Source organism: Myotis lucifugus, unplaced genomic scaffold (assembly GCF_000147115.1).
Source record: "Myotis lucifugus unplaced genomic scaffold, Myoluc2.0 scaffold_535, whole genome shotgun sequence".
Classification (NCBI taxonomy): Eukaryota; Metazoa; Chordata; class Mammalia; order Chiroptera; family Vespertilionidae; genus Myotis; species Myotis lucifugus.
Window position 1 is genome coordinate 384,282 of NW_005871583.1, and position 12,696 is coordinate 396,977.

General features: G+C 40.4%; 1 pseudogene; it reads right to left on the bottom strand.

Annotated features, from left to right (window-relative positions):
* Positions 1 to 3,947: 3,947 nt before the first annotated feature.
* Positions 3,948 to 4,310, bottom strand: LOC106694606 (annotated as a pseudogene).
* Positions 4,311 to 12,696: the final 8,386 nt, after the last annotated feature.

Below are 12,696 nucleotides of genomic sequence, written 5' to 3' on the forward strand. Positions count from 1 at the left end.
CAAAGTTGTGCAGCCAAGGGTCATAGTATTTTGCTTTTATGTGCAGAGTTATAACTTCCACCAAAGTTCCTACCCAATTCCTCTCTGCCAAAGGTCACTGGGTAAAATAATTGGTTCAGTCTTTGTTGGGGGGTGGGGGGGAGCTGATGGGGCTCAAAGAGATCTGTTCTGTATGTACAGGGCAGGAAGTATGTCCTAGTGAAGGCAAACTACTTGTAAAGGACATACAGCCTTCTTAAATATAAAGCCCCCAAATTGATATAACAGAAGGAGATATTGAAGCAAAATCAGAGACTTAGAAAATAAAGAAAATTAACTGAAGCCAAAGAAATGCATAATAATCTTTAGGAGATTACTAAAAATCAGCCAAATCTCATATTTGCCTAAGGAAATCATCAGATAAGTGGGAAAAGATGTGTGTATATTGCAGCATGAGGTAGAGGCCCAGTGCACAAAAATTTGTGCACTTGGGGGGGGGGGGGTCCCTCAGCCCGGCCTGTGCCCTCTCACAGTATGGGACCCCTCGGGAGATGTCCACCTGCTGGCTTAGGCCTGCTCCCTGGGGGATCGGGCCTAAGCTGGCAGTCAGACATCACTCTGGCAGCCCGGGAGCCCTCAGGGGATGTCCACTTGCCAGCGAGAGCAGGCCTAAGCTGCAGTCGGACATCCTTAGTGCTGCTGAGGAGGCAGGAGAGGCTCCCACCACAGCTGTGCTGGCAGCTGTCAGCCTGGCTTATGGCTGAGCAGAGCTCCCCTTGTGGGAGCGCACTGACCACCAGGGGGCAGCTTCTGCATTGAGTGTCTGCCTCCTGGTGGTCAGTGTGTGTCATAGTGACCAGTCATTCCCAATCATCCTGCTGTTAGGGTCAATTTGCATATTACCCTTTTATTATATAGGATAGAGGCCTGATGCATGAGTGGGGGCCAGCTGGTTTGCCCTGAAGGGTGTCCCGGATCAGGGTGGGGGTCCCACTGGGGTACCTGGCCAGCCTGGGTGAGGGGCTGATGGCTGTTTTCAGGCTGGCCAAGCCCCCCAGCGGGGACCCTCACCCCATGGGGGTATGGCCAGCTTGGGTGAGGGCCTGATGGCCATTTTCAGGCTGGCCATGCCCCCCGGTGACTCAAGCTCCCAGCCTCTGCTTTTTTTCCCCTGGGATTTATTTATCTTCTATAATTGAAACTTTGTAGCCTTGAGCGGAGGCCAGGGCTGGCCAGGCATGTGGGAAGCTTGGCTTCCTCCATCGCCGGGGGCAACCCAAGCCTCCTGCTTGCTCCAGCTCTGTGGCTGCTGCCATCTTAGTTGGGTTAATTTGCATACTCGCTCCTGATTGGCTTGTGGGCATGGCTTGAGCATAGCAGAGGGCTGGTTAATTTGCATGTTTCTCTTTTATTATTTTGGATATTATTATATATATATAATATAATATATATATGATATTATATATATAGTGGCCTATTAAAAAGTTTAAGGATTTTCTCTAGTGTTTTAGATGTAGTGCATTTGTGAAAGAAAAGTTGCTATGACTCAGTGAGTTATCTATGTATTAACATGCAGCTAAAATTTGGGGTTCATAGGATCTAATTAACGCCAGAGGATGCTTACTATATGTGGGAGTGCGATTGCACTTTGATTAATAGAGGGAGATCTCACAGGAGTGACAAATGCCCTCTCTCAATGAATTTGTCTGATTAACATTATAAACTGGGGAGGAGTGCAAGCTGAGTATTATAAGACTAGAGGCCCGGTGCATGAAAATTCATGCATTGGAGGGGGTGGTCCCTCAACCCGCCTGCCCCCTCTCACAGTCCGGGAACCCTCAGGGGCGGGAGGTGGCCTAGCCATCAGGGGAAGGTGACGCCCCCATCACACCTCTGCTGCTGCCACTGCCAACAGCGCAAGCCTCAGCCAGCCTTGGTTACCTGAGCCTCAGGCGGCCCTGGGCAGCTGGGCAGCCACCATCCGAGGCTTGCCTTTGCCTCGGGCCAGCTCTGGGTGGCTGGGGAGCTGAGGGGATTGGGGGACTTTTTAAAAAATATATTTTATTGATTTTTTACAGAGAGGACAGGAGAGGGATAGAGAGTTAGAAACATTGATAAGAGAGAAACTTTGATCAGCTGCCTCCTGCACACCCCCTACTGGGGATGTGCCCACAACCAAGGTACATGCCCTTGACTGGAATCAAACCTGGGACCTTTCAGTCTGCAGGCCAACGCTCTATCCACTGAGCCAAACTGGTTAGGGCAAGGACTGGGAGACTTTTTAGCAGTGTAGAAATGAACAGCCTTGCCATGTGCCTGCCACCCCAGCGAGGCTGAGGGGACTGGGCGCTGCCATCTTTGAGGGCATGGCAGTCAAATAGCATATTCCTTATTGGCTGTGAGTGCCACAATCTTTGAGGGCAGGACAGAAATTAGCATATTCCCTCCTTATTGGCTGTGGGTGCTGCCATCTTTGAGGGCAGGGAAGTCAATTGGCATATTCCCTCCTTATTGGCTGTGGGCACTGCCATCTTTGTGACAGCATGAGGGTCAATTAGCATATTCCCTCTTTATTAGATAGGATGCCTGAATATCATGAGATAACAAAGGAAGACCTTTCAAAACAAGTCATTGAATTAAAGCCACTGAGTTCAAAACAATGGCAAGCTAATTATTCCCAATATCTCCTCATAATATTTCTCCTATAACTATCAGAAAATTTAGTTTAAAAGCAGGCTTTCAAATTGAAAGGTCATTGTGGAATTGAAGAGAGGTATTTTCATATTTTCTGATTTTTATTTAAATGTTTATTTTGGAACTGGCCTGGCTACATCCATGCTGTCATGACCAGATTGTCATAAGAATTTTACCATATCCAAAGATTTGTGAGGCAGACTACTTTCATCGTCTTTTAGGTTTTCTCAGCACCAACAGGACATACAAGTGGTTTAGGAACAAAAATATGTAATGCAATTAAAATAAAAATATTCCACAAATATATTTGAAATGTGTGTGAGAGACGGAGAGGCGCAATCCAGAGAACAAACTTTACAAAACCTTCATATACTCCTGTCTCAAATAACCATTAGATTCCCCACTTTATAGATACAAGTAGGATAAGATCTTCAAAGACAGGGCATACATGAAATTTGGGAGTAATTTCTATGGGCCTGTCTTGATGCTAAGAATGAGGCTAGTTGAAGTAAATATGGAGGTAGTTTTTCTGGCCCCTGCTCACTTATAGAAGCTTGGGCAATTTCCCATTTCTCTGTGAAACTCATTCCATTTTTAAGTAATGAAATTAGAATGTCATTTTTTAAAAAAAATCACTGCAGCATTGTAGTGAACAAATTACCACCAGTAAGAGAGTATTTAAATAAATATGGTATATCCATTCAGTGGAATCTACTTATATAAAAACCCTGGGTGTAACATCACGGCCAGAACTGCGACCAACCAGAAGGAAGTCAGTCCTGCAGGGGTCGTCTTGGAAAGGGCTGTGCCCTCCCCCAGCTGTTTCCTGGAGGATGAGGTTTCAGGCAGGAACCTGCCCTCAGGGTGAGGTTTCAGGCAGGAACCCGCCCTTGGAGTGGAATGTGGAAGTGAAATGATTTGTAATGGATCTATTATTGAAGCGACCTTTGGAAATACTATATCTATAGATCAGTGGTTCTCAACCTTGGCTGCACATTAGAATTACCTGGGAATTTTTTAAAATCTTGATTTCTGGGCCTCATCCTCTGGAAATTCTGTTTCTTTGTTACTAATGTTGTGGCCCCACCCCAGTCTATTCACTACTTATCTCTGGGAAGTGAATGCAGAGTTGAGAGGGGCTCTGTTTCATTTTACATCTTTCCGATAGTCTGATTTTTTAAAAACCACACAAAATTTTGAAAGAAAAAAACACAAGTAAAAATGAGCAAAAGTGTTTTTTTTGAGACTTTTGTTTTTATTACTCAAAAAAAACCTTCATTTTTAAATTTATTTAGCTTTCTGACTCTGTGCTTGTGCCTTCAACACTTTGACAACGATTTTTTGCTCCTCAATAAAGAAAGCACCCTTGATCCTGTCATAGACACATTTAGCGCACATGGATCCACCAGAGGCCCTGCTGACGTGCTTTTTCATTTTAGACAACCTCATCGGAAGTTTGGGTCTCACAGCACGAACTCCGCAAAGTTGTCTTAGGCATATACCACATGCCAATTTGGGTGCTTTCCCAACCTTCTTGGTATAAAGGTAATTCTATTACCAGGGGTTTGGGACAGCCTAGTTTTGTTAGAGGCTGTATTGTAGGACAGCCTCCAACGGTATGTCCAACGCTGGACCATGGTAAATACCTAAACTGAAGTCACTGTACCCAGAAGAGCAAAAAATGTTTTAAATGTTGAAACAAAAATTCATACTATGGGTTCAACTTTTAGTAAGCCCCTAAAGAGGTTTAATTCATAAATATAACCCTTATTTGCTTAGAAGTAATGTCTATAAGGGCAGAAATTGTATTTTTGGCCCCCCAAGAGTCAAGTACAATGCTTTGATCCTAATAGAGTTTGGTAAATACCACTTTGATTCATTTGAAATTGCCATGACCTAGTGAGTATCATTTCTACAAATATTCGCCTAGTGGAACAGGATTGAAATAATTTGTCCAACCTGATTCATGGTGATGATAATCAGCCCTAAGTTTTACACATGGGAAATAAAGTGGGTTTCCAGTGTTCAGTTATTAATACTGAATTTATTTTTGTGTATTTTGGCAGATCTCTGATTACAGTGTTCATATAACTCTGTCATGAATGTAAAAGGCAATGTCAATTGACGTGCATTCTGACAAGCTATTTGCAACCCTCCAATCTCGAAGTCAGGCTCAATTGCATAATTAGTCCAAAGATAAGTCTGCTTTTAAAATGCTCTAATCAGTCAATCAATAAACTGAAAACTACCTCTCATTTTCACACATCAAAAAAAGAAAAGTTTATTAAATGACTAATGTATACCCACAAGGGTGGAAGGCAGAACATGTCTGTTTCAGAACATGGGGCCTCTTTTTGAGATAGGTACCCGGGACAACATCTGTTTGTCAGGGCATTGATGCCATTGGCGAGCCAGCTTCCAGGCTAATGATTGGATGATGTGTGGCCTGTCGGTAATTTGACAGTGCTTCCTTATGAGAGCTTCAAATAGGCAGATGTTTCCCTGAAGGAATCAGGCATGTGCAGTGACAACTTCATTGTAGACTGCCAAGAACTCAGATCTCTTCTTCAGATGGAATTTCTAGATGAGCTGAAATGTTAGTGGTTCAAATTCTTGATGTCATATTGGCAACCAATCATTTGGTGGACAATGGAAGGAATAATAATCGTGTTACTAACCTTTCTATTAATTATAACATCAAAACATAACCACCTTAACATTTCCCCCTCCCCCAGAAACATTCCAGAGGTAACACACTGAAAAGAAAAGAGAGGAAAAATAAAATATACAGCATTAGTTTAAGTACACCTTTGATAATATACAGCATTTCTGCAGCAATAGATTTTAACTATATTCCCACTCAGTAATATTATTATTACCCTCAGCTGTTTGCCAGTAGCTGCAGGCATAATTTTCTTTTTTTACTGCTCACTGGACCCAAGCCTACTCAATTTAGTGTAGTTGGCTGTGGCATCTCTCACTTTCTTAAAACACAGGCCTTTCCAATTTCCAAGAATGTTTATGGTATCAGAGTAATTTGAAACAGGTGTTTAAGCCTCACGCCTCTGCTGTGCAACAGAAGGTTTATATATTTTTCATTATATATTGAGACAGACCACGGCACTTGGAATGACCATCTGTCACCAGATGCATGCTGTGTGCTGAATGTAAGAGAAATAGGATTTTTCACTGCAAATTCCTTTCAAAGTGATGGGAGGCATTTTCCCGCCTTCTGAATCCTCGTTTTGGATAAAATCAAAAGAAGTGGGGTTTTTTTTTTGTTGGTTTCTTTTCTCACAGAATGTCATCAATGAGAGTTCATTAGAGTGTATAGTGTTTCTGTTTGATTTAATTTAAAAAGTCATAAGCCCAAACGAGAGAGCAGTTAGCCTATGGACTTCTCCCAGAGGTGTACTGCTTTAGTCAATATATTTCCTGATTTGTTTCATAGCACTAAGAAGTCTGGGCCTTAAGTACTAGTTCTCTTTGCAAAAATCTGGGCTCCCGAGTCGTAGTTGCCAATGCAAGAGCCATAGAGACCATAGAAGTAATGTGTATTAGTGAATCCGGCAAGATAGCAACTGCGGCAGCCTGGAGAGAGCACTGCGCGGGAGAGAGCAGTGTGTAGATCTGCTGATGACTTTTGTGCAGAAATGTGCAGGCTCAGCCTCAGCAGATCTGTCATTCAGAATAAACTGGAGATCTGGATTTTTACATGCTAACTCCTCATATTTAAATATTGGTATTGCGCCAGAATAATTAAAGGACAGTGTGGGCCAACCAAGTATATACCCAGTCCAAAATCTGCCAGTTTTGAACCTATTGCTTAGACTAAATGTCTACTGATTCAAATAGATCTTTCAAAATTAGTTAGATATTCCACCCTTGGGTCAAACACCCATGTTTTGTTATGGCAAAATTTTCCAACTGGATATTATCTTATCAATACCTTGATAATGATGGTGATAAGTGATGCTGACAATGTTTACCTTCCTCTTGCTGCCTAGCAGGTAAATTGAGATCATGTTGACATTCACTCTCTCATAGGCTCCCACTCTGGGATTTGGAGTTAGGAAGGAAAATAAATAAGATAGGCTGCGGGTAATCCTAAAGTTTCAGGGTAGGGGGCACTGCTCAGGAATTTGGGAGGTTGCAAAAAATATTCCAAAAATGATCAGGTGAAAATTCATTTACTTGTACACCAAATATTTATCGGATACCTACTATGTGTTAAGCCCTGTTTCCTTTATTCAGCAAATATTTCCTCAGTGCCAACTATGTATCAAGCATTACTCTGGGAAGTGAAGATATAACAGTGAGAAAAAAATTAAACAATGATCTTAGTTTTTCTAATGGGGCTATGGATGGCTTACATCTAGCAAAGTAAATAAATTATATGTTATATTATAAGGTGACAAGGACTATGGAAAAAATAAAGCAGAGAAGGATCTGGGGAGTAGAGGAGAAGGAGGGAGTTAGAAGCAAAAGATGATGCTACACTTGGGCGTAACTACCTGGGTTGTGGCATTGTCAATGCTGAGCAAGGAAGAGGTCAACAATAAAAGTGGGTTTGGAGATGAAGATCAGGAACTCAGTTTTAGATGTTATGTGTTAGATGGCTATTAGACATTCAAGAGAGGTGTTAAGTAGGCAGTCAGATTTCAAGGGACATGTCCAAGCTAGAGCAATAAATTTAGCAGTGATCAGGTGGTGTTTAAAACCATGAAAGTGCATGGAAACAAATACAGATAGAAAGGAGAGGAATTCCAAGGATTGAGTCCTGTGTTTTTACAACGTATTTTTATGAAGTATTTGCAATGACTTTGCAGATACAAAAGAACCAGGAAAAAAGACTGAGGAAGAAGAAAATTTGGAGGTAGTAGGAAACCCCAAAGAATATGGATCCTGTGAAGTGTAAAAACCATCCTTAGGGCACTTCATAAAATTCAAACTCTGGCCTGGCCAGCATGGTTCAGTGTCGACCCATGAACCAGAAGGTCACGGTTAGATTCCCAGTCAGGATATATATATATATATATATATATATATATATATATATATATATATATATATATATATATATATATATATATGGCTAAGCGACCTTCCAACCGACCGACTGGCTGGTAGGTATGCGGCACACTGACCACCAGGGGCAGATGCTCAACACAGGAGCTACTGAGTGGTGACAGCAACTCCAGGACCCCTCGGAGGATGTTGGAGAGCCTGTTTCGGCTCTATCCCTGCAGGCCAGGCAGAGGGACCCCACCTGTCGGAGGTACCCGCTCACTCTGCAGACACCCTTCGAGCCACGGCGCTGCCCCAGGTGTGGCCAGCAGGGGAGGGACCAGGGGAGGTTGACTCCAGGGCATGTCCGGTCTGTCTCACCCAGTCCAACCCCACCGGCCACCTTCTAATTAATTTCCTTTCAATGTGCCCAAATCCGTGCACTGGGCCACTAGTGTGTGTGTGTGTGTGTATATATATATATATTTGACAATCCACCCCAAAACACACTCTGGGCGATTCTGGTGCAGCTGTTTATTAACCATACTTTATCAAACATCAAATAGGTATATGATTCTGGGGGTTGGATGGCCTGTCCAGATGGTTCAGTGATAGGGCACACCAAATAATGAGCTGAAGGACAGGTGAGGGAACTCAAACTCAGGAAAACAAGACTTACCAGGAAGTGGATTGTCAAGGCAGGGTCGAATCAATGGCATGGCTAATCTGAAGAAACTGATTTAGTTGGGCCCTTTATTATCCCAGGTATTGGGAGATACAGCTCAGTCTGTGGGTGGGGGCTGAGTACTAGTAACTGCATATGCCAAGTATATGGGACCAGGAGTCACGCAGACCACGCTGCAGAAATTGTCTGTCAAATCAATATTAAGACCAATCCCAAACAATAGAATAACAAACCGTGTGCTCTGCTAGCTCAACAATCTGATCACACTGGTTTATACATCTGCTGATTTGTATAAAGGAGACACTGACCTTTTTCCCTCCATGCTCCCTAGCTCTTAGCATAGTGTCTGACCCTTTGCAGGTTCAGAGTCAGCATTTGCCAAGTGCGTGAAAGCAGACCCAGCCAAATAGAAATGGACACGTAATGCATTTATTGGGGATATTTCACTCTCAAAGACTTCAGTGCTGATACCTTTTGTGTATTTCATGAATTATTCATTTTTTTTGTATAATGAGTAGATATGGTTAAACTCTCTATCCTGGAAGAACACTGCGACTTAATTTTTAGCTGTGATTTCTAAAGTTATCAATAACTCTTTTCAGAGATGGTTAGTTATTGAGGCAATGTCAACTCCAATAGCAAATCCTTGACAGCTCTTTGATTGTAGCTGGCTTCTCCATTCACTTCAGTGTCACCTTGGGCGAGGAGCCTGCTTAGCCTGAGGCAGGGGAAACTTTTGTAGAAGGAAAAACATAATTAATGAGCTTGATGTTCATCTGGACACCAGGGAACCATGTCCTCAGTTGCCCCTCCCACATCTTCTCAGTTTTGATATTTTATAATTCTAAAATAGAAACATTTTTTTCCCCTCAGCTTCAAGTCTTATACATGATTTGCAGTTCTGAGCCTTTTGTGGAATAATGACAGTTTTTACTGCTTCGAGAATCTAGTTCAGTGCGCAGAACAACTCTGTGTTCTATGTCCCAGGGCTGCTCCCCATTTCATGTAGGGGTAAAGGGTATTCTCCCTGGCTCTCTTCCCTTCTTCTCAAAGGCTTCCTTCTCTCAGAAGATTTCTCTTTATAAGTTTGACAGATCATTTTTGTAATCACTAAATGAAAAATTTTGTCAAATACACTAGGTTCTATATCCTGAGTTCTTATGGTTTTTTAAATATATGTAATTGCCTGATGCCTTGACTAAAATCTTAATTATGCCCTTCTACCTAACAGAGGTCCTCCATAATCATATTTTTGTTTTCTTCACCCTTGAAATTACATCATTTTATAAAGAGGCAATAGTTTATTGTAACCAGAAATTATTTAATATGAACTGATGACTTACAAAAATTAGTCCTCCCTCGAACTTCTAACTCCACTCAATACTAGTATCTCTGGCCTATTGTTCCAAAGTCTTTGAGGGTCAATCTCTTGTTACAACGTAGGACAATACAACAATGAATGAAAATGAAATAATTATAGGGTAAAATTATAATTTTATGAGTTATGAGATAAAGTACATGAAGGTTTGGTTGGAAAATTACTTAAATCAAAACAAAGCTATTGACAGACAAGGATGTGAAATTAAACCAGATGACAATAAGATAAAAACTGACAAGGATGAACAAGATAATTATTTTAAAAAAGAATGATTTGACTTGAAAAGAGGCCCTTGGGAAAATTAATGAAGCCCTTGAATATTTTTGTGAAACTGACATTATTTATGATTATACTGTGAAAATTAAAAGTGAAGGGAAGTTCTGTGGTGCTTCCAATTAAAAAAACAACAAAAACCATTGCTTGCCCCATTGTTGGTATATTCTTAGCTCATGTAAGAATCCAGGATAGAAATCCTCACATGAAACCTATCTGTTCATGTTGACCAGTGTCACCCCAGTCAATTTAATAAATAAAAAAAAGAATCCAGGATAGTTTAAATTATATATTTTTAAATACATGAGAAAAAAATTAACAGTATTTTTAGCTTTATTTGTTCAATATGAAACCTGCAGTAAACATTTTAAAATAGTTATTATGCAGTTTTGGTTTTTTACTTTAAGTGGTCTTTCCCAGTTTCAGTTACCCTTAGGAAGCAAAGACTTTCTGTATATGTTAACCTTTTTTCTTACTGTTTTGCTGCTCATCAGGGTATATTGTTTTCTTCATCCTTGAAATTACATCATTTTATAAATGACAACCAACTCAACTGAGCCACCTGACCATGGATGGACATCATCTTTTTTAGAGAGGTTGAATAGTACGTAGATTCTGGTAGCTCTTTTGGGCCCCAGGTGACAATGCATAGGAAATCTAATCATTAAAGAAATTATTCATGAGATACTTACATTCTGTTTTTCACATTAAGTCTTTGAAATCTGGTGTGTATGTTACACTTAGAGCACATCTCAGTTTGGACTAGGAACATTTTAAGTGCTCAGTAGCTCTATGATCAATGCCACACTAGCATCAGTGGGGGCAAAAGGAGTGTTCTGGAAAGTGGAGATGGTGAAGGCAGCAGAAGTGATGGCAGCCCTTGCAAGAGAAGATAAGGCCTTGTTCTAAGTAAAACCAAGCGGTGAAGAGAGTAGGGAGAAGACAGAACTGACAGGTGTGTACGGGTTGATGAAATGCAATGGAGAAGAACATCAGCTTCTAAGATATGCTGCTTAAATCTTGGCTTTATCCCTTTGTAGCTATGTTCCGTTGCAAGATACTCCATCCATGTATCCCTCACTGGGTCAATTATAAAACAAACATAATAAGAGTAATGTGCCTACAGAGTACCTAGGGAGCTTGTAAAGATTAAATGAGGACTGGTTAGGCAATTTTCTAGTTTGGTCCAAACCTACTTTCCACCTGTAACCACTATAGGCTTTGCATCATATCTGAATTGCTCTTTCTGAAAACTGTTTTCTTCTGGTGACACCCTGCAGTTGAAAGAGTGGTTAGCCTTGGTTATGTTCTTATTCATGATCACAGAAACTAGAAATGTAAATCACAAAGAGCTGAAAATGGTTATGGAAGCTCATTAGACTAATTAATCTTACTTTTAAAAAGTTGGGTTAGAAGATGTACATTTTTATTTATTTTTTCCCCAATGCAAGGTTATTTATGAAATATGTTTTTTATTTACTAATTTTTATTGTTACATTTGAGCTGTGTCTAGCTGCCACTTTTCTCTAGTTTTCATACTCAAGTTGCCAGTTTGAGATATAATATTCACTAATTAAGCCAATAAAAAAATTCTCAAGTGAGAAATATTGTGCTAGGTGTTGGGTAGAGGCAATTCATGAATAGGGAATCAGAAAATGGTGAGTACCTTAAGAGTGACGTAGGCATTATCTTACTATGAGTATCCAGTAAAAAGAAAGATTTATTTCCCAAAAGGATGTGTAATGAAGGGGGTAATGAAGGTGGTAAAGTTTTATGGAGGAGATGGTTGTGTTGGACATTGCAGGATTAGTAGAATCTCACAGGTGGATGGATCAAAGAAGTGAATAGAAGACTTGAGTTTGGAAATCCAGTTAAATTCAATCAATTAATATATAGGGTAGAGAATGAGAATCAAGGTGAGATGAGCCTGGAAAGAAAGGTTGGAAGCTGGTAGTGAGGTACTGGAAGTACCTTGGACATTATTTAGTGGGCTGTTGAAAGCCAGTATATTCTGGCCTGATCCACCGAGTTATTTATGGTGCTGCTCCATATACCTGGTGTGTCCTTATAATTCCATCTTGTGCAGGGACTCTTAGAAGAATAAATATAAATGTCTCTTATTAATGATTGGGGAAAAGATTAAAAGGAAAGATAGAGGTTATATCAAGTTTGTACAGGAATTTACATCTAGCCTTGTCTCCAATTTGATTATTTGGTTGATATAGGATGGACCTTTGGGCTGGACCAAGAAAATAAATTTGACAGGAATAAATGTGCACTCTTGTATTTAGTTCATAAAAGTCAGTTGTGCAGTGCCAGATAGAGTTGACAGTAGACCATGGAAAAGAAAAATTTATTTGACCATATGTGACTGCTAAAAAACAATAAATTGACATATAATTCAACCTGTAGAGAAGATGGGATATTAACTGAAGTGACTACTATGCTTGTAAATTATTTCATGGAAGAAAAAAGAAAATTCATTAAAGAAACTTAGTTTGGAGTGAGGCCTGTGGGGGAGAAGAGGGGGGCAAAATGGGTGACGTCTATAATAGTGTAAACAATAAGTTAAAAATAAATAAAATAGAAAAAAATAAAACAGTTTTGGTCTGCAAAAAGTTAAAATTTAAATATGTATGTTGTAATGTTGGAACTAAATTGGAAAATAAAATGTCCTAAA